The following is a 16,219-nucleotide window of genomic DNA, read 5'->3' as shown; positions in this document are numbered from 1 at the left end:
ACTTTGCTTTGTGACCTTGACCTTCGCAAAATCAAAATTTCTTCATTTTTGCATGGCCCTTTACTCTTCCACCAAGTTTGATCCAATTTGGATCTGAATTGTCTGCCAATGTCCACCTTTAAACAATTGTTCTCTAAATCGATTACTGTATATTCGCCTTTTCTGAAATTCAGTCTGTTCGTCACTTTCGGTTTAAATTGAATAAAATCCGTAAAACTATGGTCGAAAATTTTACCTTGCCCTCTCAAAGCTGGCGTTTGACTGACTGTTTTCAAAATCGAATCGCTTCATCCTTGCCGTACTTTGAGTCCTTACACCAGGTTTGGTACAAATCGAATGAAAACTATTTAACTTTCCATGTGACCTTGCCCTTCGACCTATAGTTCTAAAAAAAAAAATTTGCTTGATCCTCAACCGTTCCACCTAGAATGGTAGAAATCAGATCAAACTACTCAAAATTGTTAACGCAGACGGACACACACGGGTCGAACTTTGACCTTGCCCTGTGACCTCGACCACTGACTGATTGTCCTCAAAATTCAATGTCTTCGTCCTTGCCATACGCTGAGGCATTCCCACCAGTTGATTTACAGTATATTTAATGAAAAGTCTGTAGGCTCACCTTGCCATGTGACTTTAACTTTTGACCTGTGGTCAGTGATCAGTCCCTTGGATGTCCCTCAGAATTTTCACAGTCTGGTTAAAATCACACACACACACACACACACACACACACACACACACACACACACACACACACACACATCAGGCAAAACATCACTGCAACCTTCTTTCCAATACGCGCTGGAACAAAATTCCCCAGGAACGATGTATTGCCTGGAACGAAATCAGGTAGAAAGAAAGCAAAGAAGGAAAATAAAAGCCATATCTAAAGGTAACTTGAGAAACTGCGCACGAAACTACCCAGAGTTGGACAGGAAATGGCCCATGGAGTGAGATAATGTGGAGGGAGGCTGTCCGGAGGGAGGGGATGAGGAGGAGAGAAGGAAAAGATAGGGTAATGAGAGAGAGAGAGAGAGAGAGAGAGAGAGAGAGAGAGAGAGAGAGAGGGGGGGGGAGGGTCATGGGAAGATGAAAAGACCCAGGGGCAAGTATAGTAAAAAAAATAATAATAATGTGATGGTATTAAGAGACAGATTTATAGGTACGCAGACAAATGCAGGAAGGGGACTGTCAAAGAGAAAGGAGAATTGGAACTAAAGACAAATGACAAGGGCTATAAAATCGATTAAATGAAGCTATATAAGTGTATCTTGAAGATCTGGAAGACAAAGATAGTGAAGAATTATGTGATCGTAAATGAAGGAAACTGGAGTGTGACAGATATACTGTATTTCTGGAGGCAGACCTTGAAGGATATCACAGGTGAAAAAGTAAAGAAAAATACTGTACTACAATGTTCCATATAAAAGCAAAATATACTTTGTTGTCCCTAAAGTGTTGCATCCGTCATGTAAATCTACCTGTCTGTCTATCTATTTATCTAGCTGTCTTGGGTGGTTCATAAATTGTGGTCTTTGCCTATCTATTTATCTTTTAATCTGTCTATCTGTATCTATATATTTGTGTAGATAAGCTGGTCCATATATTGTACTTTCTATGGATCTATATCTATACCCATGTATTTATCTACCTTCCTATCTATCTGTCTATCTGCCTATCGACTATAGATCTACATATTTATCCACATAGGGTAGAACATATATATACACATGTATCTATCTATCTATCGATCTGTCTATATATTTATCCACAAAGAGTAAAACACTCTCGAGTCTTACATGTTGCTGGCAGAACTTAGTTTATTTCAGACTCTTTATAAAATTATTACTTGACAATGAAATCCACGGAGATTTTTTAAAATTAGGCAATAAAAATACGAAAAGAGTTAGTGGAAGCATAAAACAATGCAGGGTAACTCTGGCTGATCCGTCCTCGAAACACAAAAATAAACTGCTCAAGCTCTTTGGAAAATTAGAGATAATGCCACCCTCCTCGGAAAATACTAGGTACTACCACCTTCTCTGGAAAATGACACAGATAATACCATCTTGTCCAGAACCAGAGAGAGATAATACCACATTGTTATGACAATGAGAGACAGTGCCACCTAGTCCAAAAAATGAGAGATATAATGCCAACTCAACAGTTTCCATTTCCCAAAACAAGTGACATAAACCCAGTGAAGGCTCAGCGTCTGGATATAACAGTATGCAATGTAGCCACTTCCAGGCTTGAAAACTCCCCAGAATGGTTATAAAGGACTCATTACTGTTCCTCGTCAGGGCTAGGGAGCGTCTTAAACTCTCTTTGGCGGTAACGTTCAGTTCGCGTGAAATGTTCCACACGAATGTGGAACGTCTTGCATATTGCAGGAATGTTAATTCCATCGCAGGGATGTGGAATGTGTTAGAGGGATGTGGAATGTTTTGCAGGGATCTGGAATGTATCGCCAGGATGTATCTTAGAGATGTGGAATGTGCTGTATTGCAGGAATGTGGAATGGTTCGCAGCGATGTGAAGTGTACTGCAGGGATTTGGAATGTATCACAGGGATGGGGAATGTACTACAGGGAACTGTAATACATCGCAGGGATGTGGAGTGTATGGCAGAGGTGTGGAATATATCGCAGGGAAGTGGAACATATCGCGGAGACGTGGAATGTATCGCAGGGACGAGGAATATGTGGCTGGAATGTGAAATGAATCGCACGGACGTAACAGTCGCGCTATAAATTTGCACAGTTTGCTTGACCTAAAATTACTATTTCTCCATCTTTAGTGCTGAGCGGTACATCTAGAATATTAATCACGAAGAATCACTTGGAAAATAATGCAGAATCGAAATACAGTCTATTTCTGGCACTAACCTACGTGAAATAAGCTACACAAGGAGGAAAATCTGGGCTAAGTTAGGATGAAAGAGCAATATTAGTGCAATCCAAGCACACAATTTAACACTACGAGTATACTGGTGTTGAGGTGTCTCTTAATCCTCGAAAGTGTCACCGTTTATACCTTACTGTTAATGTAGGACAGGTCTGGGAGGAGAGCTCGGCGTTTTCTGGGTCGTGAACATGTCGAATACAGGGGTGGTTTGTATATTGCATCCCCTGTGGACACTGATTTGGTGGTGTCTTGTGCGTTGCTGGGAAGACTAAATCTGTGGATGTGAGTGTGGTTGGAGTTTTGGTTATTTTATGATATTAGTATTCTCTCTCTCTCTCTCTCTCTCTCTCTCTCTCTCTCTCTCTCTCTCTCTCTCTCTCTCTCTCTCAGAATACAAACAGCGAGTTCTCACAGGATACAAGAAACGAGTACTAAGGAGTGAGAGTTGAAATGAGGCAAAGAAGATGCCCAACTGGAGAGGGAAAAAGGAAATCAAAAGATGAATGGAAGAGGGAGGCTGAGGAGAAAGAAAGGAGGGAAGGGGAGGGGGAACCTCCAGCAAGTACAAAGAGGAAGGATGTTAAGGCGAGAGGCTGGGCTGTGAGAGAGGAAAGAATTGAAGATTTGGAGAAGAAAAATGATAATGCACAGCGAATGATAATGTCTGAGGTATAAACGGGGAAGAAAAGGTTCCTAAACAGCACTCCCCCCCCCCTTTTTTTTTAATATGTTAGATTCTGGGATAAACGTGACAGTCTGTTCCATGACGGGTAACAGTCGTTTTACATGGCACAGGACTTCAAATGTCAACATTTCGGTGCTAAGACCCACATTTTTACACATGGAAGAAGGAACCCAAGTCCGCAAGATTGCTCCCTCCAGGAACAAAAAATATGAGACAGCCAAATTCAATATCCGTTAACGTACATGCCTGGACACACTGCGTTTAAAGTCTGGAGATCATAGGCACAAAGAAACCCAGACAAAGGAAGACAGTTCCAGAGATGACCTGTTTATGTGATGGACTGGGAGTATCGGTTAAATCATGCAACCGAGAGTTGGACAAAAAAATCTGTGAGAGTTTGCTGCCAATGGGTATTACTTGCCCTCGATGATGGAAGAGGGTGCGAGCAGAGAGTGTAGAAGAGTAGTGACCACTGAAGCCTGTACTGAATGTATGCTAGTGGTGTCTCATTAAGGACTGCTGTAATGGTATCAGTGGGAATGTATTAAGGACAAGTTGCTTGGTTTGTGGATTATTATACTCTTTTTACTCTACCTTGGTCCAGATTTTCGAACTTTTGCAGCTTAGTTCCTGACCATCCCCCTTTGCTGAACTTTTTCAGTGTTTCAGTAACACGGAGAGTGGGCCAGCATGTTCTCCAGTACAAGTTTCTCTAACTGTCAACACCAAACTACATGCTCAGTACACACTACACTACCTTTTCAATATTAAAAAAGAAAAATTATGTTAATAAATCATGCCTCGGAGACCCCGGGGGAGGGGGCATAACTTCCCCCACCATCCGGCCCTCTCCAGATGACGACTCAGAGAGATGCATGGAACCACTGTCTGACTCACTTTTTCATTTCTGCAACATTCGCGGCCTTTCCTCCAACTTTCTCTCTGTCGAACACCACCTCCCCTCCTCTAAACCTCTCACTCTCTTCTTGACAGAGCCTCAGCTGTCTGAGGCAACTGACAGCAAACCCTTTTCTGTTTCCTCCTACTTTCTCTATACTCATTTCAAAGCCAAAGGTGGCTGTTGTGTGTATGTATGCAACGATTTATCTTGCTCTCGTGTTCCTGAACTTGATTCTTCTGAATTCTCTACTCTCTGGCTTCGGCTTTTTTGTCATTTTCTGACTAAATATATCTGCACTGTTTACTTATCTATTACTTCTACTGACATGAAAAATTCTTCGACTATCTTACTTCTACGATGGAACACATTCTACCCATTTCTCCATTCTCTGAAATCTCCAGTCTAGGAGACTTCAGTGTTCACCACCACCTTTGGCTCTCCTCTCCTTTCACTGATCCACCTGGTGAACAAGCCAACATCTTTTCTATCCTTAATGACCTGGAGCAGCATGTACAGCACCCTACCCGTATCCCTGACCGCCTTGGAGAGAGCTCCAACATACTTGACCTCTTCCTTACAACCATTTCTTCTGCTTACAGTGTTAATCTTTCCTCTCCGTTGCACTTCTCTAATCACAACCGTATTACCTTAACCTGGCCTGTGGACCCTCCAAAGAAACGTCGTCTGTGGCACTTTGGAGCTGCGGATTGGGAGGCCCTCAGGCAGTACTCCTTTGATTTTCCATGGAAGGATTATTTCTTCCATGGCCAGGAGCCATCTGAGTGTGCCTTGCACATTACGGAGGTTATTCTTTCTGGCATGGAAGCATACATTCCCTTCTCGTATCCTTTGACTAATGCAAGAAAGCCTTGGTTTAATCACGCTTGTTCTAATTCTGTCCGTAGCAAGGAGAGGGCCTATAAAAGGTACTGCAGTCAACCCGCCCCTGAATCACATCTTGTTTATGTTCCTGCCCAGAGTCATGCTAAGGCTGTTCTTCACTCTGCTAAAAATAATTTCATCAGTACTAAATGCTCTCAGCTCTCCAACTTGAATTCCTCCTGCTCCTTCTGGCACCTTGCCAAAAATCTTTCTAACAACTTTACCTCATCATCCTTCCCTCCTCTTTTCTATTCTGCTGGCTCTGTACCTATTTCTTCTACTGATAAAGCAGATCTCTTCACTCAGACTTTCTCCTCCAATTCCACCTTAGACAATTCCAGTGCTGTTCCTCCACCACTTCCCACCCTCAGAATTCCTCATGGTTGACATAAACATTTCTTCAGCTGATGCATTTTCTGCCATCACAGGCCTCAGTACTAACAAGGCATATGGGTCTGATGGAGGCCTTCCTGTTGTCTTCAAGAACTGTTCATCTGTGCTTACACCCTGCCTAGGTAAACTCTTTCGCCTTTGTCTGTCAACTTGTACCTTTCCTTCTTGCTGGAAGTTTGCTCTCATTCAGCCAGTCCCAAAGAAGGGTGACCATTCCCGACCCTCTAACTATCGTCCAACTGTTTTATCATCCTGTGTCTCAAGAGTTTTTGAGTCTGTTCTTAACAGAAAAATTTTAAACATCTTTCCTATCACAACCTTCTTTCTGGTCGTCAGTACGGGTTCCGTCAGGGACGCACCACTGGCGATCTTCTTACCTTCCTTTCAGACTCCTGGTCATCCTCCTTTCGGGATTTTGGTGAAAGCTTTGCCATTGCACTTGACACCTCAAAAGTTTCCGATCGAGTCTGGCATAAATCTTTAATTTCCAAACTACTCTCTTACGTTTTCTATCCTTCTATCTGTCCCTTCATCTATAGCTTCCTTTCTGGTCGTTCTATAACCGCTGTTGTAGACGGCCATCGTTCTTCTCCTAGATCTATCAACAGTGGTGTTCCTCAGGGCTCTGTCCTATCACCAACTCTCTCTCTTTTATTCATCAATGACCTTCTAAGCTGTATATCTAACCCTATCCACTCGTAGGCTGATGATTCCACCCTTCACCTTTCCATTCAGTTCCCACAATGTCCATCTCAGCAGTTACTTCAACAAACAAGGGATGAGGCTATGGCACACCTAATGTCTGACTTGGCTTGTATCTCTGACTGGGGTAAAAATAATCTTGTTGTTTTTAATGGATCAAAAACTCAGTTTTTACACCTATGAACCCGACACAGTCTTCCACAGGAGTACCCATTATTGTTTAATAATATCCAGCTCAATCCTGCATCATCCTTGAACATGCTTGGAGTTTCATTCACTCGGGACTTAGCTTGAAAAGATCATATTGCATTTCTTGTAAAGTCTGCCTTAAAGAGATTAGGTGTGCAAGGCGACTCCATAACTTCTTTATCCCTTCACAGTTGTTGACTTTATAAATGGGTTTTATTCGCCCTGCTTAGAGTACAACTCTCATGTGTGGCGAGGCTCCCCACATACAGCTCTTCTAAATAGGATGGAGTCAAAGTTTTTTGTCTTATCAACTCTCCTCCTCTTACTGGCTCCTTTCAACCTCTGTCTCTTCATTGCACTGTTGCATCTTTATCTCTTTTCTACCGTTACTTCCATGGTCACTGCTCCTCTGAACTGTCTGTTTGCATCCCACCACCTCACCCTTCTAGCAACAAACTCACGTCTCTCTTCTGTCCAACTCTCTAATGCAAGAGTTAACCGTTACTCCCAGTCTTTCATTTATGCAACAGGTCAACTCTGGAACTGTCTCCCTCTGTCTGTATTTCCTACTTCCTATGACCTCCAGTCTTTCAAATGCAGTGTGTCCAGGCATCTGGAAATGAAATGATCTTGAATTTGGCTTTCTTTTGTATTGCTTTTTTCTTGGATGGAACGTTTTGCGGGCTCCTTTCTTGCATTAAAAAAAAAAAAAAAAAAGACCCCGCAGCTCAGTGACAGAAAAAGACAGTCCTAAGGTTCTGCACCCTTTCCATGACACTTCGCAATCAGCAGCATATTTCAGTGTTAGTCTCTTGCTAGAGCTGAGCCTTCAACTTGGAAAGGGAAACGGGAAATGTTCCCCCGAGCTAGACCTTATTAGATCATATAGCCCTGCTACGTGACAGGAGGGTGCTACCCCTCCTGGCATGGCAGCTACTGGGCGTGGCTCGAACTCACGACCTCCTGTTCCTGAGTGCGATGTTCTACCACAGTGCCACCCTGCCCCTCCCCCTTTTCTCCAACATGGAGAGTAAAGGTAAGTGTGTCAAATGACTGCTTCCTAAGATGCTGGGTCTGCTGTGCTAAGCTCCAGTTTGATATATAACCATTGACTCTTTCTTCACACACACATGTTCACACACACGTGCACACACGCACACACACACGCAAACACGCACACACGCACATGAGCACTCACACACACACACACACACACACACACACACACACACACACACACACACACACACACACACACACACACACACACACACACACATGCACACGCACACACACGCGCACATGCACACTCACACACACACACACATACATGCCACCCAGATCAAACACATGGGAAAGAGATGAATATGAGGACCTGGCAGAGAGTACAATTCAGAGTTTAAGATCATTACTACATAAAATGGAAGAGTAATCGGAAAGAATTATACTAACTGGGGATTTTAATACAAATATAAATTGGAATACTCTAGATATAATTAGCCAAGAAAGCTGTTGGGATCAAAAGCTCCTGGATCTCGTGCAAGAGTTTTTCCTAACGCAACATGTGAGGGAAACCACCAGAAAAAGAGGACTTGCTGTACCTTCAGTGCTAGATCTAATATTTACTAGGCAAGAAAATGATATTGACAGTTTAATATAACACCCTCCACTCGGCAAAAGCGATCATGCAGTACAAATTATAACTTAAGGATAGCATATGACATAGTTAACAGCAATGACAGTTACAAAAAAAGCCTCAACTATAAAAAGGGAAATTATCAAGACCTAAAGAAGTATTTCTTAGAAGTTGATTGGGAAAATGAGCTTAGAGGACAAGATTTAAATAGTGTATATAAAAAATTCTGTGAATTTTATGAAATAGGAGTCCAGAAGTACATCCCACAGCACAAACAAGCAGATAAGAAAATACAGAAATGGTTCAATACAGAATGTAAAAAATCAAAAGAAAGAAGAGATTTGTTATGGAATAGATACAGAAGACACAGTAGTGAAAGGGCGTATAATAATTACAAACGGGCAAGAAACGATTATACAAGAATAAGGAGGGAAGCCCAAAAACAGATTGAGGAGGATATAATAAATAAAAGTAGTGATCAACCAAAGCTATTTTACAGCTACATCAGAAGCAAAACCAAAGTAAAAGATATAATACAATCCATTACGGACGAGGGAATCACTTATACACAGGAGAAAGATATTTGTGAATCACTAAATAAGAATTTCCAATTAGTTTTTACAGAAGAAAAAAATTTTGAGAGGGACTATGTGGAACATGCATGTCCACACATACTACCAGATATACAAATAGCAGAAAAAGCAATACAGGAGGAGTTAAGTAGATTAGACAGAGGAATAGCAAGTGGTCCTGATGAAATTTCATGTTGGGTACTACGAGAATGTGCAAAGGAGTTAAGTAAACCATTATTTTTAATTTTCAAGAATTCTTTGAGTCAAGGTAAACTACCTGATATTTGGAAAAAAAACAAATATTGTCCCCTTATTCAAGAAAGGAAATAGACAAAATCCACTCAACTACCGACCAGTATCACTGACCAGTGTTATAAGCAAGGTATTAGAAAAGCTTATAAGAAAAGCTTGGGTAAATCATCTAGAAGAACACAGTATGATAACAGAAAGGTAGTTTGGTTTCAGAAAAGGAAAATCATGTGTTACTAATCTGTTGAGCTACTATGACAGAGTAACAAACACAATACAGGAAAGGGAAGGATGGGTGGACAGTATCTATTTAGATTTCAAGAAAGCTTTTGACACAGTACCACACCAAAGACTCTTATGGAAACTGTACCATCAAGGAGGAATTCGAGGTAAACTTTTTTGTTGGATGCAAGACTTTCTCATAAAAAGAGAAATGAGAACAGTATTAAGAGGAAACTACTCATCATGGAAAGAAGTGACTAGTGGAGTACCGCAGGGTTCAGTGCCGGCACCAATCATGTTTTTAGTGTATATAAATGATATAAACAGTAACACTGGAAATGAGAGCTATCTGAATATGTTTGGAGATGATGCAAAAATACAAAGGAGAATTACTAACACAGACTCTTCTAAAGAGCTACAAGAAGAATTAAATAAACTTCATGAATGGAGTAGTACATGGCAAATGGAATTCAATGTGGACAAGTGTCATGTAATCAAGTTTGATAAAAGTGGAAAAAGACCTGTTTGGGATTACAAGTTAGGAAATAAAACCCTAAACACATCAGAAAGAGAGAAGGACCTAGGTGTGATTATCAATAACAGACTATCTCTGGCTGACCACATCAGCGAGAAGGTACGGAACATGTATACACTGCTTGCAAATATGAGAATAGCATTCACATACATAAATGAAGACATGCTAAGAAGGATAATAACATCATTCATTAGACCAACCCTGGAATATGCATCAGTAGTTTGGAGTCCTCATCTCAAAAAGCACATAGACAAGATTGAAAAAGTTCAAAGGGCCGCTACAAGATGGATACCAAGCTTAAGGGACCTAAGCTACGAAGAAAGACTAAATAAACTGAATCTACCAACACTACAGGAGAGAAGGAAAAGAGGTGACATGATAATGCTATATAAGTGCATATCAGGGAAGGAGAAAATAGACATAAATGATTACTTAACATATGGAGAAGCATCAGCAAGAGGACACTGCAAAAAACTGCATAAGAAGAGAGGTGATAAAGACGTAAGGAAATTCAGTTTCCCAAACAGAGCAATTGATCAATGGAATGCACTACCGAATGAAATAGCGTGTGCCAAAACAATTCACAAATTTAAGGATATGTACGATAAATATGGTTTATGACACGGGACAGTACGAGCTTGACTCATTCCTGTAAAGATACAATTAGGTAAGAACAATTAGGTAAGAACACACACACACACACACACACACACACACACACACACACACACACACACACACACACACACACACACACACACACACACACACACACACACACACACACACACACACACACACACACACACACACACACACACACACACACACGCGTGCACACAAAGACACACGTAGGCACGCATGCACAGGCACACAGGCAGCAAGCGCGCACAGGCACACACGCACGAGCACGTGCACAGGCACACACACACGAGCGTGCGCACAGACACACGCACGGGCGCGCGCGCACACACACACACACACACACACACACACACACACACACACACACACACACACACACACACACACACAAATGTACCCATAGTTTACATCAATCAATCAATCAATCATTTCCTGTGGCACCCTCGGGGATGCATAGGGCCTCGATGAACTCACACCACCACATCCTATCTTGTGCTAACTCCTCAAGATCTCCCCAACACTCATCTCCAGCTTCCCGTCTCATTGTCCTCACCCACGTCTCTTTTGGCCTTCCTCTACCTCTCCTACCAGGTGCCACCCACCCTGGTGTACCTTGTACTATTCCCTGTCTCCTATACACATGTCCTAGCCACTTCCATCGTGAGAATCTAACAAATTCATCGATCGGCTGCACTCCCGTTATTTCTCTAATTCTACTATTTGGTATCCTTTCCCACCACTTAACTCCTAATATTCTTCTAAGTGCTTTATTTTCAAACACCAAGAATTTATTTTCCATAGTCACTGTGCTGTACCAAGACTCGTGTCCATAAATTAAGATACTCCTAACCATTACCTTATAAAGTTTGATTTTTGTATGCACAGAGAAATTATTATTATTCCAAATATTTTTAAGCATTCCCATTGCCTGATCAGCCTTCTTTAACCTTTCCTCGAATTCAAAGTTCAAAGAACCATCCTTGGCTAAATAAGTACCTAAATATTTAAACTTATCAACTTGCTTTACAACCATACCTCCAATTACACATTCCTGCGCATTTTCCATATTCATATTGATTATTTCAGTTTTTCCACAATTAATAACCAAACCCACCTTGCGACCTTCACTCACCAAACAGTCCAACACTCTCTGCATCTCTTCTGGCCCATCACAAATAAAAACTATATCATCTGCATAATCTAAATCCAAAAGTTTCCTGTTCTCTCCCCAAAGCATACCTGCACCGGTTTCTGTTCCAACACGTTTCATAATGTAATCAATGACCAATATAAATAGTAAAGGAGATAGAACACCACCTTGAATTACTCCGGACTTGACTTCAAACGAATCACTCAGACAACCATCAACCATCACTTTACAAAATGTGTCCTCATGCATGTTCATAATGACCCTCACAAACTCCTCTGGTATTCCATAATGTCTCATGATCTTCCCCATAGACTCTCTCGAAACACTATCAAAAGCCTTTTCAAAATCAACAAAACAAAGACTTAATGGTACTCTCATTTCATTAACTTGCTGCATCAAATGCCTGACTATAAAGATCTGATCATTGCAACCACGTCCCTTTCTAAAACCAGCCTGTTCATCCCTCAGAATACCCTCAACCACCGGCTCCAACCTATTTAACAACACTCTACTGAAAACTTTCAAAGCTATCGGTGACAAAGAGATTCCCCTCCAATTACCACATTCACTCAGGTCTCCCTAACTTCATAGTTAGGGAAATAACAGGAATTAGTTGGAGAAGAACAAGGAGGTTTTAGGAAGGGAAGAGGTTGTGTAGAGCAGATATTCATTCTTAGATCTTTAGTTGAAAAGTTTCTAGAGAAGGGAAAGAAGTAGTGTGCAGCCTCTATGGATCTGTAGAAAGCATATGACAGGGTGGATAGTCATGGATTGTGGAAAGTATTAAGAATATATGGAGTATATGGGAAGTTGTCGAAGGCCGCAAAGAGTATATATGAGGGTGCAAAGGCTGCAATGCGTGTCGATAGTGAACTGAGTGAATTTTTCTATTTGAAGATTGGATTGAAACAAGGATGTGTCATGTCTCCATTGTTGTTCAATCTGTATATGGATGGGGTTATAAAAGAGATACAAGATAGTGCAGTAGATGTTGGAGTGGCCCTAATGAGAGAAGGCAGTGTTTGGAAACTACCTGTACTGTTGTTTGCAGATGATACTGTGTTGTTTAATGAAGACAAAAGGGAGCTGCAAGGCTTGGCGGATGAGTTTGGGAGAGTGTGTAAGAAACAGACTCTAAAGGTGAATGTAAGGAAGAGTAAAGTAATGGTCCTTGAGAGAAGTGAAGTCAGTGAATGTACAGTGAGGTTGGATGAGGAGGAAATGGACAATGTGAGTATGTTTAAGTACTTGGGTAGTGCGGTGAATAAGGATGGAAGTTTGGAGGATGAAGTGCTTGAAAGGGTGCAACAGGGAAGAGACATTGCTGGTTCCTTGAAAGCAGTTATTAGAAACAGGGAAGTGAGCATGAAAGTGAAAAAGCTATTATATGACAGTATTGTGATACCAACTCTAACGTATGGAAGTGAAGCTTGGACCTTGTTGGAGGGACAGAAGTCAAGAGTGAGAGCAGTGGAAATGAGTTATTTGAGAGGAGCATGTGGAGTCACATGGAGAGATAGACTGACAAATGAGGAAGTGAAGGAGCATTGTGGTGTGGATGTGGATGCGATAGTAAGCCTTAGGAAAAACACATTGAGGTGGTTTGGACATGTGGAGAGGATGAAGAGTGAGAGACTGATGAGGAGAGTGTATGTGAGTGAGGTGGAGGGGGTGAGAGGGAGGAGGAGTCCAAGGATGAGATGGAGTGATGGAGAGGTATATGAGGGAGGGGTGTGTGAGCTGGGAGCAGGGCAATGAAATGGTGTGGGACACGGCGACATGGAGGTGATTTGTTTGTGGCCACCCCTTACGGGATTAAGGGGTCTGGCAATAGATAGACAGTTTACAACATAATGAATAGGCTTATTCATATAAAGTCATTTCACAGCCAAGCAGAATGCTGGCAATACAAGGTCTTAAAACTTATTGCATAAACTTTTGTATTTGGTAAATCATAAATTGCAGTAGGCTATATAATACAACTCCTACTCTTGATAATATAAAAGCATGCGCTACTGTTATCAATGTACAAAAAACTGCATTTAATAAGACAAAATACTGAGCACCATTTAATTAAAACTGGGAGCTCATAGGTCTAGCCATGCCTCCCCATTCTGACGATAATTTCTGATAATAATTTCTGGACATGTCCCTATTTCGGAACTCCTACACCCAGGTCGTCCACCCAGAGATCTTACATGGTCTTTTAGTACGACCCCCTGAACTGGTATAACTGGGTTGGGGCACCAAGAGCCCTAGGGTGCTGGTAGCCAGATACCTTTAGCTGACAGTCATTGGCCTTGAGTACAGGGCGAGACAGGCTGTCTTCCGCAGCTGGAAGATGGGTGGACTCAACGATGTCCACCTCAGCCAAGGAGTTGGTCGATTCATCATCCACCATAGGCACAGAATTGGAAGAGTCCTACCCCTCTTCAGGTGCTGACAACTTATGGTAGTAGCCAGGAGGATCTAAAGTCATGTCCATGGTCTGGTTTGGAGTCAAGTCGATAGCCGAAGACAGACAGTTGCACTGATTTAACCTGCTGCATCCCGGCAGATTTTTCACCAATGACCTCCCCCGGCGCCAGCAGATTACCGATTTTTTTTTTTTTTTTTTTTTTTTACTAAAACCTCCGCTTTTTATGAGAAACATCGAAAATTCAGAGACAAATTGTTCACTTGAGCTTAGAAATGCCTGGTACATGTGACCCTACTCTCCCCTGGTGCTGTGTTCTATCAAGACCGACTCCAAAGAAGTTTTCTATGAATAGGGTAACTATTCCAAACCACTCAGAATAGGTAGAGATTTATTTATTTGGTACGAATTTTTATGTAGTACAAGAGTATATTGGTTTTCACACAGTAATATAGGCAATATAAGCATCGTTTCTCTCACCAAACACATAAACATACCGCACCTTTTTTGGCAACGTTGCTTTCTCATTACTTCTGATCGTTTCTTCCTCCAACACCACATAAACTTTGTCCTCCACATTGTCATCGATGGGGGAATCACTCTTGCCCTGAATTTCGTACTATGGTGCGATGTCTTTACTGGCCAGGTCACTGGTAACAGGTGAGTAGCTGAGACAATGGTGTGCAAGGGGGGGAGGTCACGTGGGGTAAGGCATTGTCCTCGCCTGGCCTCGGGTAGAGGAAAGTGTCCCGCATATATGTACCAAAAATCACGCGCGAAATTTGAAAAGCATACAAATGGATCTTGTAACTGCAGCGCAGCGCATTAACATCAACAGGAATCACAGTGACAAAACGTTCAGGCCATATGTATGTCAATGGGATGCAGCGAGTTAATGGGGCGTCCAGCTGCGGCTGCTTCTGTGGTCTCTGTTGGGAAGTGATAGGTTGTGGCAGTCGGACCTTACACTCTGAAGAATGACAGGAGGCGGGACATACATCATGGGTGAAACACTCAGGAATGACAAGGCAAGGAAGCCCATTCTCCTCAAAGATGTTGGGAAGAAGAATGAGCAATGCCCCTTTGTCACACCCACAAAATGCCCTTGCCATCACAACATACATCTCGACAATGGTGCTAAGCTCCCCAGGACTCGCAAGGATCAAGGCCTGGTATCCCTGGGCTGAGCGGCACTCAGTGCATGGGTTAAAACCCCACATAGCCACCCCCCCCCAACCTGATAACATCCCAGCTCTCAGCATCCTCAGGAGCCTCAAAGATAGAAAACACCACTGCCTCACCATCCCCGAGAGATCGTTTGAGATGCCATGAATTTGATGCAACTAGAGCTTGTCAGTGCATGAAAACGTAAACACTAGTGTCCTGACACTTGATGAACATGTACCTTGCTCAACACTTGAACCAAACCATGGTGCCCTGGATCGGCGACTTAGGCCATTGGCGGTCTGCTTAAACCCCCCTGAATGAGTCGTAGACAACAGCAGATGAGTGGAGAGCACTGGGAAAGGTGCAAACTCTGAAACTGCTGAGCTTGAAGTCCTCTCCCCTCTAGTTCTTCTTGGTGATGTCTCCCTTGCTCTCTCCTCTCTCGTCCTCCTCCTCCTCCTCCATTCACTAGTAGCATCATTACGTTGTTTTGGGAGATTATTAACTTACAACATATATAACTGTTGAAAGTAAATGTGGTTTGTCCTTCAGGAACACACCCACCCACCAGTTCACCAAACAAACCATCCATCTACTCACCCACCAAGGCTTCTCCCACTCCATGATGAGCCTACAAAAGGGGCCCCTTCCCTCAGAAGACCCAGAGGAAAAAAATAAGCCAGAGTTTACCTAATATTTACACTATTTTCAAGAAGTATGGCAGGGTTGATGGCCTCCATTTAATCAAAAGGGAGAGGGAAATCAACCTGTATTCCCTCCCTAGGCAGGGGACAGTTAAGCGAATGTGGTGGTGTTGGCAGGATCCCGCTACTTTCTGGCACACTCTGCTCCACCACCAGTGAAGCCGGCTCACCTGACATTGACGCAGCTAGCTTGACCCACGGACTAGAGCACTCAAATCAATGCAGTTCCGATGGTTCAGGAGGAAGCTGGTATTTTCCCCC

Source organism: Coenobita brevimanus, chromosome 102, assembly GCF_032717465.1.
Source record: "Coenobita brevimanus isolate Jiangsu-jjx chromosome 102, ASM3271746v2, whole genome shotgun sequence".
Classification (NCBI taxonomy): Eukaryota; Metazoa; Arthropoda; class Malacostraca; order Decapoda; family Coenobitidae; genus Coenobita; species Coenobita brevimanus.
Note: the sequence above shows the minus strand (reverse complement) of the source record.